Below are 20,212 nucleotides of genomic sequence, written 5' to 3'. Positions count from 1 at the left end.
GAAAAGAGACTCTTTGTTTGTTTTTGTCTTTTTTGAGACAGGGTCTCCCTGTGCAGTTCAGGCTGGCCTTGTGCTCACTTTGCAGCCTAGGCTGGTCTTGAACTCGCAACCATCCTTCTGCTTCAGCCTCCTGAGTGCTGGGATTATAAGCACGTGCCACGACACCCAGCTGAAAAGAGACTGTTAATGTATCTCAAAGAGAAATCCTTGGGTTCAGTCCTTCATATCACAAAGAGAGAAAAAGAAAGAATGAACAATAAATGTTGATAGGATGTGGGACAACAGGACCCTTTCTGCACTGCTGGTGGGAATATAAATTATTACAGCTACTATAGAAATCAGTACAGACATTGCTCAAAAAACTGAGAAAAATCTTTCCATTTTATTCAGCTGTACCATTCCTCTGTATATAATCAGAAGAATTAAAGTCGACATACTATAGAGATGCCTGGTATCCATGTCTGGTGCAGTGCAGTGTACAACAGCTAAGCTAGGGAGCCAGACTAGGTACCATGAATTGTTTAATTGATAAAGACATATTATTATATTATCATATATAATATATAAATATTATTCAGCCACAAAGAAGAACAAAATCTTGTCACTTGAAGGACAATGGATGGAAATTATCATGCTAAACTAAATAAATTAGACTTGGAAAGTCAAATATTCCATGTTTCTCTCACATGTGAAATCTAGGGAGGAAAAGAGAGACTTTTTTTTTTGTCTTTTTGAGACAGGGTTTCGCTATGCAGTTCAGGCTGGACTTGAGCTCACTTTGTAGCCCATGCTGGCCCTGAACTCCCAAAAATCCTCCTGTCTCTGCCTCCCAAGTGCTGGGATTACAGGCATGCACCACCACGCCCAGCTGAGAGAGACCATTAAAGAAGTGAATCAGGCACTGAGGAGGTAATAGGAAGGGAATAATGGAGAATGAAAAATTAAATTATGATAAATGCATTTAAAATTTGTCAAGGCAAAGTCTATTCTGTATAACCAATATGAACTAATAATAAAGCTCACAAACATAACAAATTGAAACACAACTCTGTTTCATTGATCATTTCTATTTTTGATTTAGTTTCGAATTTATTTACTTCTTCTGAAATTTATCACTTGTTTCCTTCTACTAATTCCTTCTAGTAATTTTTCTTTGGTTTGTTCTGTTTTTTCTAAGCATTTGAAGAGCACTCTTAGTTTCTTTGAGATAGCACTTTCTTTTTTAGTGTATGTATTCATTGCTATTAACTTTCCTTTTAGGATTGCTTTTGATATATCTCCAAATTTCTGATAGATTGTATTGTAATTTTCACTCTGTAGAATGTTTTCTTTCTTTCTCTTTAACTATTCTAAATATCATTGGTCGTATAGGACCCTGCTATTAAATTTCTACCTTTTTTTTTGCATTCTGCCTATTGTTGATATATAGTTTTATTCCACTGTGGAAGGAAAAGATATGTGATATGATTTTAAGTTTTAAAAATTTATATATATCTGCTTTCTGCTCTCAATATGAGACAAATGTGTTATGTTGCTGTTGGACCAAATGTTTTGTAAATGACTACTAACTTGATTTATTTATAGTATGCAAACTTGGGTTTTTTTTATAACTCTCTGCTGAGGAAATGGAAGTATTTAATTCTATTATTGTATAAGTCTCTCTCTTTAGTTGAAACACTACTTGATTTATATATTTCTGTAGTCTCATGTTTAATGCATATATATTTAAAATTGTCACATCTTCTTGTGAAATTGAATTGCTTATAAATATTTAATGACTTTTCAGAGTTTTTAAACTTAAATTCTACTTTATCTGATAGGTAGTCTTGTTTGGCTTTGATTTTAATTTGCATGATATATCTTTTTCCAAACCTTAACTTTTAGTCCATGTAAATCTTTAGCAGTGAAGTGAGTCCAGTTCACAGGCCTTTAAGATAAGATTAACTGCAGAGGATTTTGGAGGAGAGTGAACTAGTGATGGCTGGTATTTTTGATTGGAGGATGAAAACTCTTCCTGCTTTTCACAATGAATCAATGGATACCCTAAGGCAGGAGATTTGCTAATGCTCAACATTACCCAGATATATAGGATAACAATATTAATTTACCTAAAGTTATATTAACCCTTTTAAAATCTAGTGAAAGCATTTAATTCTACATCCTCCTAAAGCAGAATCACACATATTAATGATCCATGGCATAAAATACAAGATTTTACCTTCTTATTTGTTCCAGAATTACTATCCTGTGATTTTTTTAATATACGTTCATTTGTTCTTGTATGAAAGGACAACTTAAAGGAATATTGACGCTGTCAGTGTAACTGCAGAGTTAATATGGTCTTCTTTAACTTTATTAATATTTAAGCTGAAGATGGCTGCTTTGTACTTCCAATACCCTGTGAAGGATCTATTCCTCAGCAGAACATCCTGTTTTCCCTTACTCTAGCAGTTGGCCAGAAAATCCCTTGATCTGTGACTATTCTGTACTGCCAGACTGAAACACCATTTCTGAAACTACAGCAATTCTGCTAAACAATTTTTCTAGGACTGGTGCCATATCTCTAGCTACTTGGCTTTGCCAAAAGGCAATACTCCTTCCATGGCCCCAGCTCTGGGACTCATACCAAATGGTGGTTCAGACTGAGGGTAGGCAGTAAATCAGCAGTAAAAGCTAAAAAATGTGGCAGCTTTTCATACCTTTTTATCTGTTTTCCAGATGATTGGTCTATCTCTCTCACCTTCTGCTTCTATTCATGAAAGAAGCCTTCATTCCCCTTCATTTGTGGCTTGATGGTAGTATATTCACTTGACAGCACCTTCCTCAATTGTGAGAGAAAATTCACACCTTTCGAAGCTACTGCAATCAGGTTTCCTAGGATTGCAGTCTTCTCCAGCACCTATGTGCAACTGCGCAATGCCTGATAGAGTTGGAGGGTGTGATGAGTGAGAAATTGGCCTGAACAAAGTGTCAGACAGTAGAACGGGAGCCAGGAGAGAGGTTCAAAGCAGTGGGCAGAAGGCATCTCTCACAAACATCCAGTCTGACTGAAGGCTGCCTTCTGGTTCAAACCTTCCTGGAAGCTGAGGCAGAGAAGCTGTGAGCTGCTCTGGCCAGGAGAGCCTAACTGCGCTGCCTGCTTTTAATGATGTATAAAACTACGAACCTATCCTTGGGGATCATAGCTTTGTGGTGTTTCTTGGATGTGAAAATTAAAGTCATCTTCCTCTGCTCCGTACACTTCTGAGCAAATACTGTTGGCTCATCATTGGCCTGCCTTCCCTTTCTCCCTCCTTTCCTCCTTTGTTGGTTCTTGTTTTCTTGCCTTTCTTCTTTCCCTACCTTTTCGCTCTCTACCCTCCTCTCTTTCTTAAGACTTGGTTGCCTAGGGTAAAGTGTGTTGCATTTCTGCTGACTTAATTACCATTCCTAGTAAGCCAGACACAGCTATTATTTCCCCATGTACATGCAGTGGAGGGGGGCAGAGAAATACACATATTAAGAAAATGCCTTATTTAAGAACTGACACTTCATCTTTTAGTTAATGCTATTGTGACTTGGTATTACCTAATATACTTCTGGGTATTTGATTTCAAAAGAAATACTGGTTTTGTATACTGAGATTTCAAGTATCCACCTAAAGAGAGCAGAGACTGATAAACAGGAAGCTCTCCCCCGTCTCTCTTTGCATATATGTAAATTAAATTTAAAAATACATACATATTTCTAATGATCTGCTGTCACACAAGTGAACCCCAAAGAACTGAAGTGTTTAGGAGTCCTCTCTTAATCTGGTCAATATGGAGTTCTGCATCTCTTGCTCAGTGACTGTTTCCCCAGCAGGTAGTGAACCCTTGAGACCACCTTGATTTTACGTCTCTCTTGGACTTAAAGATTGTTTCCTACAGGCACAGTACTTTCCTTGCTGGAATTTCATTCAGTTTTCCTTGTTTCTACTTTAGAAAACATGCCACATGAACAAAGATGCCACAGGCAAAGCAATCAGTCCAGTCTTACCATTTAAACTTAGCACAAATCCTGCTTTCGCTTGCATTTGCAATTTGCCAGTGCACTTGGTAGGAACTCTGCCCACACATGAACTGACAGAATCGGAGCTCCCAAGTTAGCAATTATTAAAATGTAAAGGTCCATTAATTCATTTTAGGAATAGTTTTTTCAGTTGCTTCTGAGGCAGAGTCCTGAGTTGCCTTCCCTGTTTCTGCCCCTGTAGGCATCCAGATCTGACAGTAGCTCCCAGTTCTAAATATCCTCATTGTTTAAAGTACTACATGAGAGCAAAATGAGACAGTAAGGTCAGTCTCACAGCCTTAGTGGAGTGAAAATTAGAAGTCAATAATTCTGAGAACATCAAAGAGAACTTAAATGGAACAGGATTTTTAAAGTGATGTTGTTGTGTGAACATTTTGGAAAATGTTATCCATGGTGCGGAAGAAAATTAAAGGGCTACTTACATCAGTTACAGTAAAAAACCTGGAACTTTCCTAAATTTGGGATCCCAAAATAAATATTTCTATTTGTTAGCTTAATTGACAAGGCATCAGGATTGGATTTTTGTCTTGGAAAGGGGAATACTGCTCTTTCTTTTATCGTAGTGAATTAATAGAGAGTAAGTGGAAAACACATTGTGCAAAGATGTGAAATATGGACTCCTGAGTAGTTGAGGAAAATTTTAAAACACGGTAATAGTGGGAAGTCTCTAAATTTCTATATGTGCGAATCTGACAGCTTATGGTAGTAGGATCAGTCGTAAATTTAATAGCAAGCCCCATCATGCCGCTACAGGAGGAAGGAAGGCAAGAGGAAAATTTTTTATAAGCACATGGCAACCACACCCCTCCAACATGTAGGAGTGGGGGAAAACCAGACTGGCAACCCGTGTTTCCAATACGAACGGAGTGAAACCTTCAGGAGAGGCGGGGGAGGGGTTTCTTTTAAAGGTCTCCTTTGCAGATAAAAGGGCCCCGTCCTAGCTCTTAGATTTTAGAGATGCAGAAAATGACAAGCAAAGTTTTGGATTCATCGCTTGATTTTCACGAGATAAAAGTCTTAAAGGTGTAGCTCTCTCCGTCCCAAGAGAATGTGCAAAGGGAGGGAAAATAAGCTGCGTGGGTGAGGGGTGGCAGGGCAGAACCGAGGAATAGAGGAGGAGAGGCGTGAGCCAGTCTCCGGCAGGAGGGCGTGGATCCCGGCGCCAGCCAGAACAGGTCCAGCCTTCTCGCGACCGGTGCCAACAGCGGGAGGGGACAGCCGGGATCTACGTGGGCAGACCCGGTGCGGATCAGCGGGTACAGCGCGGCAAGAAACTCCAGGATCTGCTCAGAGCCGCTGGACCCTGCCGCTCCCTCTCCCCACTTCAAGCCAGCTTGGGGAGAAGTTTCCCGGAGGAAGATACCGGACCTATTGGGTGCTGGAGGCGGCTCAGGTGTGTCAATTTGCATGTCTCTCGATAGCCCTGGGGGCTCTGCCATTTCGCCCAGTAGGCAACTCTTGGGGTGCGATGGAGGGGGAATGAGGGGATCGTTCTGGAAGCAAAGGTTCAACCCTTTGCGATAGGAAATGGTGCGCAATGAGGGTCCCCATCTTTGCCCCAAATGGGGGTGATCCGAGGTCCCTCAGCCCCCAACCTGAGAAGAGACACCTCCTGTCTTAGCCCACCTCCGGTAGTATCCAGCAGCTCGGGGTGGGTGCCACGGAGTAATAGGGTCACCGGTGGGAAGACCCTCAGTCTGTCCTCGCGCTTCCCCGCCTCCGCCCCTCGGTACCCTCTTGCGCCGGTTCCTATCCTCTTGTAGATCCCAGCCCGCTCTGGGGTGCAGGGTCCAAGGTTAAGCACAGGTTGGAATCGTTTTTGGCCTCTGTCGCCCCTGCCCAGAGGTTTGGGGTTTAGGATCCCTTCCCCAGCCCGTGCTCCTAACCTCTATCTTGTTTCTATTCTCGGGAGAGGATTCCAGATCCCAGTGGGGTTTCGAAAATGCTGCCAGTCTAGAATGGAGTTCTTTGGACCACAGGGCTGTGTGTGTGTGTGTGTGTGTGTGTGTGTGTGTGTGTGTGTGTGTGTGTGCCTGTGTGCGTGTGTGTGTGTGTGTGTGTGTGTGTGTGAAAACGGAGGCGTAGATGTTCCACCTCCGGAGACCACTGTGGGGCGAGAGGGCAGCTGGCCCTGGTTGCCATGGTTCCCTGGTAGCAGAGCGCGAGGAGCTAGAGATGCCAGTCACGGATGGTCCCTTTTCCCTCTTTGTCTCTCTCTCTCTCCCCCTCTCTCTGAGGGTCTCTCTCTCCTTTACCGTGAGGTTGTGCGTGGGGAAGGAGCTGACAAATAGCGATTAATTTGGAAAGCAGGGCTGGAACCTCGAGGCTGGGCTGCCCTGGTCTCGTTATTCCCACTCCTTTTGCTCGCAGTGAGCCACATTTTCTCAGTGGGGGCCAGGTCTAAGGAATTTCTGCGAAAAACCGGGGGCCGGGGAAGCCCAGGTCACACTGGCCCAGATATTCAAGCCCAGGTGCTGCACAGGGGCGAGCGCAGAGAGGGTGGTCGTGCTGTCGGCAAAGCGGGCTGCTGGGGACCCGGTGGGAGACAGCGGAGGAGGACAGGTGTGCAGCGCCCAGCGGGGTGACTCGGCGGGAAGGGACCTGCCGCGCAGCCCTAGGGGAGGGGCGCCGGGGTTCAGCCCCTCGAGGGAGAGCTACGGAGCAGCCCGCGCAGTAGGCAAGGGTTTGGCTGGACAGGCGCGTGCGCGATGGCGCGCTCCCGCCGGGACACTCGAGTGGGTGGGACACAGGGGAGTCTGCGCGTGCGCGCGGAAATGGGCAATTGTGAAACACCTGGGTTAGCACAAGGTAGTCTCCTCTGGCAACCGTGTGAGTTCGCAGTCCAGCTCCGCCAGATCTGTGACATGTGCGTTAGAAAAGCCTTTCAGTCCACCAAAAAAAAAAAAAAAAAAAAAAAAAAAAAAAGCCTTTCAGTCCGTCCCTCACTTTCCCTTTCCCAATACTAGAGATAGTGTCTAGGCATTCTGTGTAGGACTGGTGTAAGACTGGAATGAGACAGGCCAAGTGGACAGTTTACCCCGTGTATGATGCATCACAGAGTGCAAAAGTTAGTTGTTGATTGCATTTCTTTTAACATTAGTCCACAAGTAATTGGGTGTTGTATTTTCCATTTCTCTTCACGTTTATTGAAGGCAAGGCCAAATTCTGTGCCTTCTAATTTTAAGGATTGATTTCAATATTAACATCATTACACTCTAGCCTAACGTTTAGTTCTGGCTTGTAGTAAACCGAAAGATATAAACTGACCAACTGCTGGTCAAGTTGGGCTTTCAGTATATTGATGGCTAGAGAAATTTAGAAAGCTATTTGTAGAAACTTGGCTTAACAAGAAGAGCTTATTTTGCAGCTTTGTGTGTATAATTTCATGCTTCCTCTTTTACTTGCCCTTGTTACACTTGGATTTGTTTCACGATGCTCTCTGTGATGCAACAGCTTACAGCTTTGATGATTTAACCTGATTCTAGAGTCTGTTATACACCCCCACTTTCCATTTTGTGGCGTGAAGTATGTGGATTTACCTGTAGTAAGGGCAGAGCATCACTATAATAGTTCCCTGTAAGCTCATTGTGATAGGATGAAATTGTCATTGAATACATGGAGACAAATAGTTGTTACTAGGCTGATGTGAGTATTGACTATGGCAGTTCATTAAAATCTCTTTCAGGGCATGCTACTTCACTGCACATATACAGGACTATGGTTATTAATATATATTTTCCAGGTTATTTTCTGTTCTATGTTGACTTATGTGTCCCGTCCTTTAAAGAATATAGATATTTATTGATACCTCACACTTATAAAGGTTGTAGATGTTTTTAATACTTGTACATAAATAGAAGAGTTCTATAAGTGTTCCATCTTACCTAGTGATGAGGAAGCTGTACTATGGACTTCCTTGCATGTCTGATAGGAGCTGATACTGCACATAATATATTTTATTACTTTTAAAGTAATGCATCCTATTAAATGCACCAGTTTTAAATGTTTTTAATTTGTGTTTACAAATTATAGTCATGTCCTGATAGACTCAAAGCAGATATTACTATCACAAAGATCCTCAGAGACATTGATTACAGACTTCACTTTGTAAAAGTATTTGCTGCAGATAAACATGAAATCTTTGAAGACAGGAGATTAACCTAAAATGCTTTGTTGAAATAATTTAGCTTCATTTCCTCTTATGGAGAATTAAATAGGGAAAATCATAGAGACTGATATGGGATCCTAGTAGTTTTTAACTAATAAAGAAAAATTAAATGATAGAGGGGGACTAATGGCATCAGATTTGAAGGAAAGATTGTCAGGAAATTCTGGGAGCATCTATTCAGGAAATAGAGCATTGCTGCAAGTTTGGCTTTTGCTTCCCTCTCATCTTCACAGTGAGTATGTCATCTTTAAAAGGTACCTTGAGGAATTAGTGTGACAGCCCATCTAAAACTCATGGGAAGGGGCTGGGGATTTAGCTCAGCGGCAAAAGCACCTGCCTGGCAAGCACAAGGTCGTGAGTTCGGTTCCCGGTACCGATAATTTACGTATTGTTTCTCAGGGGATTTGGCGTTAAATGTTCCGTTTATTAGGAATTATTTGGCCCTTTGATTTACGACAGACAACTGTGCAATACAGTCCAACGTATTTTAGCAGCAAAATTTAGCTTTTAGCCATTTTATATTTCCTTTAAAAATCTAAACAGTAGTGCATTTGGAAGGCTTAACTTAATTGGAAACAAAGGACATAAATAGGAAAACATGACAGATGCTAAGGAGGCATTGAGTCCTGAATTCAGGGAGACAGTTAACACGCAAAGGTGTAATCAAGAAGATGAACTTGTCTCTGCTCGAAGGCTATTTTCAGCAAGAAGCTGTGTCATCCGATTCAATCAGCATTCATTGTTATTTTTTCAAACCAAGTCTGAGAATACCATATTTTCAATTAGGAGCATTTTGATTACAGCTCCTTCTAACTAATTCAGTCTGAAGAGAATGCAATTATTACGGTGATTTACATACAATATGCTAAGTTAACACAGCTAATGAGTGAAAGCATCATATTCTTTCTATTCATTCCTGGAAAAACATTGTGCTAAGCATTCTTTCAAAGAAAAGATTACATTATTCCCCAGCATTTTATGCCTACCTACAAGTAGAATTGGCACTGAGCCATTTTCTCTGCTATTAAAGTGAAATCCCTCACATTTTGGTGATCACAAGTCTCTTCCCCTCCCCTTGGGAAGGACTGGAAACAATTCTCAATTTAATTAGATATGGTGCTTTCTCTTTTCTGTACATCTTTATTAGAGGAAAGAGCCTGTATTTTCTAATTTTGGAGGCTGGTTAACACCTTAAACATTACTAATTGCTGGAGTTTATTTTATGTGTGTTGCAATAGTGTAGTTAGTTAATTAGAGTTTTCTCATTAGCACCACGTAGAGAATAATGAATTAACACATCCGTCTGATCAAAAGAACATCTAAGTTTATCTTCTGAGAATAAAAGTGTTATTGTGTTACCAAAAGTCACTATAATTTTCCCAAGAAGTAAATTGCTTGGAATTCTCCAGCACCGGGTTTCGGAAGCTTGATGAATGAGTTGGATTAATCACAAACAAGAGAGAGTAGAGCTGTGGTTGCCTGGCAACCCAACATTATTCTGCAATTTCTTCTGGTATATTTATCCAGTAAACTAGAAAATTCTGTTTTGTTAACGAATGTTTTTAGTCAGTGCACAAATAGACCATAACTAATTGAGATTTTATGTATTGTGGATAAAAAATGATCCTGCTTACCTTCCCATTGTATTTGGATAACAACAACACAAAGAAGCAGATTCGGCTTTCAACTTTAAAAATTTTCTCTAAAGAATGTTGATTTCATTTTCATATAATTTGTTCCTCCCAAAGAATACAATTTGTTTATCCCTTTGAAAGTCAAATTATTAGGAGTGTGGGTGTGCTTATAAAAAATTCAGTAAGAATAAAATGAATTCTTCCAAATTCCTGGTTTGCCATTCGAACTGACAATTAGGTCATATTAGGGTAGGTATAATATTCACTTCAAATGATGGTAGCAGATTATCATAATGATATAACCGTAATTAATTTGGCAAATAGGTGAATACACCCTGTGTGTTGACCAGGGTTGCTTTTCCTGATGGTCTTATCACATTCTCTCCCTTGTAAAGTTTGGCTCTATCTTACTTTTTCTGTAATTGCAGATGTGAGAACTCCGCAAAGCAATTATTTCCACATCTTCTGATCCATTTCTTCCTAACTCCAGGGACTACAATCAGGCCATTTTCCTATACAGCCTATGAATTTTAGTGTGCATCACAATTCCTTTCTCATGTCATAAACTCTGAGGACCCAAGTTCCATTTTATGCATCTCATAAACCCTTACAGTGTCAGGCACAGTGGAGAGCAATTTGGTATAGTGGTTACCTGCATTGGCTACAGTACTTAAGCTGCAGAATTCAAAACCCAAATCTGCCCAGGTGTAGGTGTGTGTAGCTTGGGCTAAGTCATTGTGATTCGTCTAAGACTAATTTCTTCTGTGGGAATGGTAGAAGTTATATCCATAACTAGTTCATACATGTAATTGTGAGCATTGTGTGGGATAAGATTTGTAGCACTTTTAAGTACTCAACAAATTCTGGCTTTCTATTATGATTGCTATGCTTCCATGTCATGCTCAGTGTGTAAGTGGGCATCGATAGAGTTGTGTGTGTGTGTGTCCATCTATGTTAATAAGTGTGATCTATAATCAGTGGTGCTATTAAATGGAAACTTGTGGATACTTATTTGAATTATACGCATATAAAAATAGTGATTGTTTTCCATATTTGAAAGTTCCTATAAGTAGTGACTCTATAATATGACTAAAATTGGAAATACCTAGAAGTTTTTAAAACTGTCAATATATCTCAGTTCAGTCAGAATCTCAGGAGATGAAGACCAGGCATCTAGATTTTCTAAAGTTTCCGGTGAGATTCCAAAATACTGTCAGGTTTGACGGTGGCCACTTAAAATTTGGGTGTGTCTTCCGTTATGCTTGAGACCTTAAGTCAGAATTACCTTGGTGTCCTAAAATGTGCTTTGAAAATAAATCTTTTGTCAAACCACTGAAAATTTTCTTAATAAATCCTCTTGGAGTAAATAACATTTCATTCTCTGAAAATCTCAAATGCACTTTTCATCTACTATATATAATTTCATTTCCAGAAAATGTCTTTATGAAGATGGTAGGAAAGAGGCCATTAGTCTGATTTTGCTGATAAATAGAGTAAGCCACACTAAAATTAAGTGATTTCACTGGATGCATATATGTAACATATCAAAATTTCTGGCTTTTGAGTTCTGAACATATCTCTGTCTTACTCTGAGATTTATAATTGGGAGGAAGACATACTGGCCTAAATTACTGTGTAAGAAACCTCTGTGTAGGTGAGAATGTCAAGCATTTTTGCTACACTTGTACAATGTAAGGAAAAATAGACTGAAAAAAAAAACTAAAAAGAGTCAGCATAGTCATTCAGAACCCAAATCATTGTCCCTTTGGATTGAACCCAACTTGAGTATTTATTTGTTTGACCTAAAGAATGTTTAAGAAAAATTTCAATCAACATGTAAAATGTAGAGATCTGAAACTTCGTTATGTTTGACTTATCTTGAAAAAAATTCTCATATCATTGCGTTTGAAGGCTCAGGTGACACACAGTGCTTCTGGCTGAAACAGTGTGGTAGATGCTCTCGGTGATCTTGACTGAATTACAGTTTCATGTTATGTTTGGGCAAAATCTGGCCTTGTATTGTCTTCAGTTTACTCGTCTCTTATTCATACTCTGAAGAGGCAGTTGAAAGTAGTTAATTGGACACAGCTAAGGGAAATCAGCATGTGTTGCTAAGGTACTCTTAGAGCTGCCCTTCTCCAGGAGAGAGGAAGTTCCTCGAAAGAGGTGTGACCAGTAGCTCTGGAGAAGGTACCAGGCAGGACTTGTGGCTTTTCATAGATGAACATAGCTGCTGTCCAATCACAAGGCAGTGCTGCCTTTCAATCTGAGGATGGTCACGCCTTCAAGAGTGATGGAAACCACCACCAGTCAGAGTGCAAAGGAGTCTTGCTGGGCAGGGGGGGTTCTGAAGGGCCAGTTTTCCCTGAACAAAGCAGGATAGGGGAAAATGGAGAATGGGTCTGAGTCTGGCAGGTTCATGAAGAATACCTAGCATATGTGGAAAGGATTTAAATTTAATGTGTGTAAATAATGAAAGAGAAAGCTTAAATTGCCCAAAGCAGTGAAAAACAGACAATCATGTTTGCATTCAAGGGCATATTCAAGCAGGGCATGGTGGCATAGCTCTGTAATCCAAGCATCAGGAAGCCAAGGCTAGAAGACTGTAAGTTTGAGATCAGTCTAGGCTACAGAGCAAAACTCTCCCTCACCTCCCCCAAAAATGCTGTTTCCACCACTTTCCTTTGTCATTCCTCTCTCCTCCCATCATTAACTCTCCCCTGGAGATGCCTAAGCCCAGAGGTAGATTCCTGCTATGGTCCCCAAACATCAAAACAAACATCCTTTCCCTGGCATTATCTTTGCTTTCTAAGGTGACAGCTGATACAACCAAGAGAAGAATGCAAAAGGCAGCTTCTATGATAATAGGTGTGCATTTTTAGCAGAGGATTCCTCCTAACAAAAGCTTTTGCTGTAAGTAGTGATTGTAATGCAAAGCATTGTAGGCGGCAGGCTCCATACTTTTTACAATCTGGCAGCTGAATGTCACTGTAACCTGGAAATTTGGATCTCTAAAAGGAGTAATCCTCTTCTTTGGCAAAGCTATGTGCAACTGAGGAGGATAAGGAAAGAGGTCAGAAAGGCATTGTTAGCATCCTGATATGGGGAATTTGTGTTTCCAAGATGTGATTTAGGTAGAGAATGTTCCCTCAAAGCCTCATGAGCTCCTAGGGGAAGCTTTAGAAAGGTGATTGAATCCCAGGAGCGCTGTAACTACAAGTGATGTTATGAACTGGAACCTGGACAGAAGAGGTTGGTCATCGGGGGCAAGACTGATAGGGTCTATCTCCCTCCCTGGCTCCTCCCTTCTATCTCTGCTTCTTGACCACCATGATTTTAGCAGCTTTCTTCCTTGGCAGACCTTTCCATCATGACTTTTCTGTGTTTGAACCTGTGGAATATGGACTAAAAGATGAATCAAAACCAATCTTTCTTTCTACAAGTTTTGGCTGTGGGTTATTTTGTCTTGTCTCTGAAAAGAGACAAGTTACTAACACACAAACAGTAAGGGTCCCACTGCAATGTAACATAAATGGGTTAGTATTACACAGGAAATTTTAATGATCTGATGCTGTTAGATTTGGTTATGAATACAGTTTGCTACTGAAATGGAGATCTTTACTAAAGAATGTAAAGTAACAGAATATCATCTCATTATGGGAGGTATAATATAGAGATACATTCAAAAGAAATAAATCATCTGAAAAAAACTGCATGGAAAGATTAATTAACTTTTTCTTAGACTGTAACATTTGAGACTACATTTCCATTTAATCAAAAAATTGCCTTTGAAGATGTCTATTAAAAATGATCATATCTTGCATTACTTGAGTGTTTTATACTTTTTAGAGAATTTTCCCATATTATCTCATTTAACTTTTACAACAACATGGAAAAAAAAAGGTTGTTGCCAATTTTAGAGATAAAAAACTGACATAAGGTCAAACAGCTTGGTTAAGGAATGGTAAAAATCAAAGTTAAAGCTCAGATATACCGATTTGTAACCCAGCTTATAGCCCACTTCATCCTCTCACTTGAAAAAAAAAAAAAGTTGTACAACTGAGAGTGAAGCTTATTTTTTTAATAACTCCAGAATTACTGTGTAAATTAAGGATTATCATGAAAGTAGGAGAAATATTTGAAAATGTCACCAGTTGTATTTCCAGGGCTGAAAGTACCGCTGGCCAAAAATTGCAAAATTAGATTTTATAAAGCTTTCTCCATTCTATGGCACTTATTTGTGTGTGTGTGCTGTATGTGTGTCTCTGTGTGTGTGTCCATGTCCTACAAGCCACTGAAATTGACCAGTCATTAAAAAAGATTTTATTAAATAACCCCCATGTGCTAGAGATGGGACTGAGACAGACAAACATTCCAATAGTCATCTTTTATGATTCATCAACCATTTACAGTGTGTCTTGTTATCTCCATATCAGTGCTTTAAGGAAAGTACTATCATCACAATATCCATTTTAACCTGAGTGCTACAGACAGAACAATATCCTAGTCCCAGGTAACCCAGTATAGCTCCCATGTGGCAAAGGCAGCACTCAAACTCGGAGCTGGTTTCCAACCACAAGCTTCTAGTCTAGTTTGTATTACCAGTGAGCCCACCATACTCTTTCAAAAGGTTTGTTTTTTCTTCTGAACTTCCGTTTTCAAAATGTACACCTCAACTGGTGCACAGAAATATTCCCCAACTATGACATTCACCATGGACTAGTGTTCTTTGTTGGCCATGCAGACTCAACTGTTTTGTGTCCAATTATGCCAGATAAGCAGGAAGAAAGTAGATATAGATGAGTGCTCTTAAGCTATTAAATGATAGTGCATACTATCCTAGGAATGGGGTCACTTAACAAGAGTTTTATAAATGAGGTCATTTAACAAGATTTTAAAAAATTTTTAATGCAATAGAAATAGGGAATGGCTACTACATGGGAGATTCATTGGCATAAGAGGGATTTAGGATTCTCTCCAAAGTTATGTTGATATAGGGGAAAGAAACTCCCAACCTTCTAGGTGTCTGGCATGAACGCATGTTCTCTAAAATTGAAGAATGAATTTTAGGAACAGCAGAGGTTAAGAGCAGAATATATTTATTGGGGGAAAGAAAGCTTCTGTCTGAGAGACACAAAGGGTCCCAAGTGGGTTGGCAAGGACTCTGCCTCTGCTAAGGATTTTTATACAGCAAATCCATGATGTGAGGCAGGTGCAAGCTGGGAAAAATGGGAAATCGCAGGGTGGTCATGAGGTGAGACAAAACTGTGGTCAACCAATAAGATGAGGGGTATAATTACTCATATAAAATTGATTAAATCAAGACCAAATAGGGAAACAGGTCATGTAGCAATAGGGCATGAATACAAAATAAGGGCTTTGTCTGAAGGGGTTTGGGTTAGTGGCTCTTCCTGACTTTCTCAAGGTGATGGAAACCTATTTAGAATATCAATCCCTGATACTAATCCTTAGGAAGTATGTGGGTGCCTTTGTTTTATCTTTTGTTTTGAGGTTTGGCCTACAGCAGAGGTGTCTGTCTCTCCCACAGTAGTAAGGTATCTCTTCTTCTGCACTGGCTCCTTGGATGGTCTAGCCCTATTTGACTGCCTATAAGATTTTTTATCTCACTGAGCTACCTATAACAATATCACATGAACATTTTTTTGCTCTCATTTCTGTGCCAGTCCCTGGGCACTGGTATACATGTTAAATCAACCCTCAGCCTACCAAAGCTTTTGCTATCACTAATTAGGCTTTATTTCTCTCCAGAAATGTTTCTAATGTTCTGTATATCAATATGAATACATTATGTAACCAATTGCATTACATGGTTGGCATTTCCAAAAAGGTGCGAATATCTGCCACTCCAGATTAAGAAAGTGATTGTTGATGGCAAATGTCATATCCTAATCTTGCTGTTCTTGGAAATGTCTTGAAAATGACACCAATCTTAACAATGGCACTCTCTTTATTAGGAGATATCAATTAGGATAAGGCTAAAGAAAAAAGAAATGCAACTCTTTTATAGGTATGATCAATATGTTTACAAGTTTTGAGAGGTTGTTAATATTTTTGTTCGGAGTATTTAAAGCAAATGTTAATGTATTTTTAAAGGTGTGTAATATAAATCGTATTCTCCAGTGTTGACTCCAAAATGCTCCTTTTATATGATAAAAGTGGGAAGAATATATTTTCTTGCTGATTTGGTTGGGTAGGGGGTCTCATTTCCTTGGATTATATACAGAACAGATTTTCTATAAGGCTTTTGTTTGATGCCTGCCTTTTTCTCTGGAATACAGTGCTTGGTTTCTTAAGAACACTTACTTTTTGTGTTGAAAAATATAAGGGCTTTTAAACTTGTTTGTATAGTATATCTATTACAAAGCAGGAAATTCATTCATTATGTTAAATTGTAAAGCTGTAAGGAATACTTAACATATTATACAATGGCAAGAAATTAAAAATATTGCCCATAACAATAAGCATACAGATAAGCAAAAATAATGATACTTTTAAAATATAAGGCCCACACTTGCATAACTAATTGACTGTCTGGGGTTGTTATTTCTCACTGATGTGAGAAATATACTCTTCTGTAAAGAAGTAATGTTGAATGGGTAAAAATAGCCAAAATGAAAGCTTTAAATTTGACTTTGATTCCATTTCATTTTGTAACTTCTAGAAATTTTCAGGGAGCTAGATTTCACACAGTCACAACAGTCCACTTTTTTAGGCACACAAGTTTCAGCCTGTAATTGATTTAGGCTGACTAGACTTTGAACACATTGATTTGCTTCATGTAATATTGAAGAACCAATATTGAGCAATTCAGTAGAACTCATGTGTGTTTCTATAAGTGAAGTTCAAGTGAATTGGATTTGACCTTAACCACTGTCTCCTCAAAAAAGTGCTGAGTGTCACCAGAGTGAATGCCATCCATTCATGTATGAACACCTATATGAGCTGTTAAAATTGGACACTGACCTCCAGAAACAAAATCTTCTTTTGAAAACTAACTTTGGCTTTCCTGTTTCACCAGCTGTAAACTGGGGATGGGAACAATAGTTACCACTGCCTTTCCAGTGGCAGTTGGAGGATTGATGAGCTAATATTGCAAAGTACTTCGAAGATAAAGGTGCTAGCTATTATTATTACTAATAAACCATTTTTCTCTGGTGTAATTTTGGACAGCAGCCATTAAAAACCCATTACTGTATTTAACAGTAAAACAATCTGCTACAGCCTAGTATTTACTGCCTCAATTAAGCATGCATTCTATTTCCTTTGCCCCTCCAAATTCAGAGCTGGTGAAAAGGACTGAAAGGTATGTGTCATCATTTCCCAGGTTCATTTAAATAATGAGTTTGCGTATTTTGATTGTGTCTGCAGAAAACTAGACTCTCTCCTCAGTGGGAGATTAATTTGTTTGCAGTTTTATTTCTGTAGTTTGTGAAAGAAACCTTCTAGGTTTTTATTCAACCAGATTTGCACTGTCATTTATTAATTTTGAAAGTTGCATTTCAATATCATTTGCTTATTTGATACTGGTGTCATAAGTGAAATGAATTTATTTGGGCAGTTGTATGAGTGTTTATGCATGACGGTGAGGAAGGGATGTGCACCATTTCACAACTTATTATTAAAGCTCAAGTAGAAAATTGACTCCCAGTTCACAAATATTACAAATAAAATTGGAGGACTTGGATTATGGAGATTAATTCTTTAATTAATCAATTACTATAGTTAATAAATAGTATTAAATCCCATCAATCCCAATTCATTTTGATCTAGGTACATGGACTAACGTATGAGATGATACAAGGTAGTGTAAATATTTCTCACATACTACCAAAACAAGTATCATTTTTTCTGAATCCATTTTACCACAACAAATAAAAATAAAAAGTATAACTGCAGTAATAGCGAGTGAAGTAATACCAGTCATCAGTGCCACCTCCGCTATTTAAATATTCAGCTAATGTCTAAAATTTGAACAAAACAACCATATTGCAACCCAAACCTCTATGCAAAATTCACTAAAATGCAATGATTTTATTATGGAACTCTTCTTCAGTCAGTGACTGTTTAATTTAGAACCATTCTAATGAGCTAAACACTGTTTTATTTTATCGGATACAAGGTAACTATAAGTTAGGTTGTATAGGAGAAATTTTGCAGATTCCTTTGCAGACAAAAAAAAAGCCACAGCCTGTGTCTTTTGAGCCAGAAATAGGAATAAAAAGATTAGGAAAGATAACTTAGAAATCCTAATTGTCTGATCAATCTTACATTCTTATATCTGGTGGACTGAGCAACTTCATTGAAGATAACAGTATGTAATGTAGGAAGGATTGTTAATTCCTATCATTTTGTTTTGAAGTCATGTATCATTTTTGTTGTTTTTGTGCTGTTTTGATATTGTCTTCATTGTTGTTTTGTTAGCTTTTTAACCTTTAAAATAAAAATAGGGAAAAAGGAAATCCTAATGACTATAGGCATGGTCCTGAATCATTAAGAGATTACAAAATAATTTAAAATAAAAGAAATAAAATTTGGTATATCACTTTTAGGAGTATAGGTTATTTTTCCGAAAATCATGTACAACCCCTCTTTCCTAATAGTTTAGCTGTTTAATAGTGTTAGATATAAATCTCCAACAAAACACTAAAACTTTTCAAAGATTTCTTTTTAGAATCAACACATTGATAATGATCTGAGGTAGGTGATGTTGCATGGACTCAGGATTCCTCACTGCCCTCTGGACGTGTACCATATTATCACCCAAGGAGACCAGGTTTTGTAGATATGGTCTTTATTCTACTGATTTTTGAAGTGGAGCTCATACTATTTTTGTCATTTTCTGTGTTGAATTGTGTATAGGAAATTTAGCATATGGCTTAAAACAATTTATGTATTCATTAGGTATGTGTTTTGCACATGCAATTCTTAGAGTATCAGTAGGGAAATAAACAAACTTCTTATTATAAGGAAAAATAGAACCTGGAGGCTTGTGTGTAGCTAATAGGAGAAATGATGAAAGATGATTCTGAAGTGTGGATATGAAAATGTAAAGGGGTATTGTTCTACTCCTCTACTGATACATGACAGACTAACCCATAGCCTAAACCATAACTTAAGACAACATCATTATGTGCAATCTCATGTTGTAGTGGGTCAAGAATTCAAACAGAGCTCAACTGAATTATTTCTTCAATCCTGCTTGGCAACAGTTGTGGTCCTATGGTGGTATTCAGGGAGTGGCTAGGATAGGCTGTTACCCCCAGGATGACTTCATGTCTGCTGCTCTGGTAAGAAAGGCTTCCTTATGAACTCTTCTTCCTTTCTAGATAGCCTGGCTTTTCTCCACTGGTGTTTCTGGCAAGGTCACTGAACACTTTATACAGTTGCTCTGGGATCCAAGAATTCAAGTTGAAAGCTTGACAGTTTTCTTAAGTGCTAGTCATAGAAAAGTCTGGATTCCATGGAAGGACTCATCCAGTCACCTTCCTGCGAGATTCTATTAGATAGGGAAGGAAGAAATGACAAGAAAGAATGATTAGCCCTGCTGCTATGGTTTGCATAAATGCCCCTAAAGACCCATGTGTTGAATGCTTGGTCCTAAGGGTGACATGATTGGGAGATGGTAGAGCCATTGGAAAGTGAAACCCAGGGCAAAGTTCTTAGGTGTTGGAGGGTGTTCCCTAAAAAGAAGTAGTGGGATCCTGAACTTTCCTTCTCCTTCTCCCTGTTTTGCTTCATGGCCATGAGGAGAACAGCTTTGCTCACTAACATACTGCTACCATGAGGTACTATTAGTCAGCTTTTCCACTGCTGGACACAATACATGCCACTCACAACTTGAAGCAAAGAGGTTTTACTTGGCTGATGCCTTCAGGGAATTTAGTCCATTGACAGCTGGCTCCAGTGCAGAAATGGTAGAGAAAAGATGCTTGGCACATGTCAACCAGCTCTAGAGAAAAAGGGACCAAACATAGACTCCAAAACCATACCTCCATGACTTACTCAGGCACACTTAGAAGTGTGCTCAACCAATCCTTCTGGAGAATCCCAAAACAAATCAAGTTGATAGTCTACACTAACTATCAAAATTTACCCCTTGGCAATTTGATGTCCAAACATATCTCTGTAAAGTATCTTCAAATATAATGTCAAGAGAAGAGTAGAATAATATCAAAATGAAGCCCAAATCCAACTGGAAAACATTACATTTTTAGGGCACAAACTGGTAAATGTGACTTTCTAAGGGCTTTGGCCATTCTACCTATGTCCTTACTGGTTGCAGCACACATAGCCTCTTTGTGTGGCTTTGCTCATGGCTTATAGCTTTCCTTAACAGATG

At 39.1% G+C, this 20,212-nt stretch overlaps 1 protein-coding gene across 4 annotated transcripts in view; it reads left to right on the top strand.

Moving 5' to 3' along the window:
• Window positions 1–5,009: 5,009 nt before the first annotated feature.
• Chl1 (cell adhesion molecule L1-like) overlaps window positions 5,010–20,212 on the top strand; it is a 194,421-nt gene continuing 179,218 nt past the window's right edge. For 3 of the 4 annotated variants that reach the window (XM_005383759.2, XM_005383757.2, XM_013513790.1), the window contains exon 1: window positions 5,010–5,443. The gene's annotated coding sequence lies outside the window, so the exon portion shown is untranslated. The remainder of the gene's footprint in view (window positions 5,444–20,212) is intronic. The other variant, XM_005383760.2, reaches the window with a different exon arrangement.

This window comes from Chinchilla lanigera, unplaced genomic scaffold, assembly GCF_000276665.1.
Source record: "Chinchilla lanigera isolate Chin_1 unplaced genomic scaffold, ChiLan1.0 scaffold00020, whole genome shotgun sequence".
Lineage (NCBI taxonomy): Eukaryota > Metazoa > Chordata > Mammalia > Rodentia > Chinchillidae > Chinchilla > Chinchilla lanigera.
This window is presented reverse-complemented; position numbering and strand designations above follow the sequence as displayed.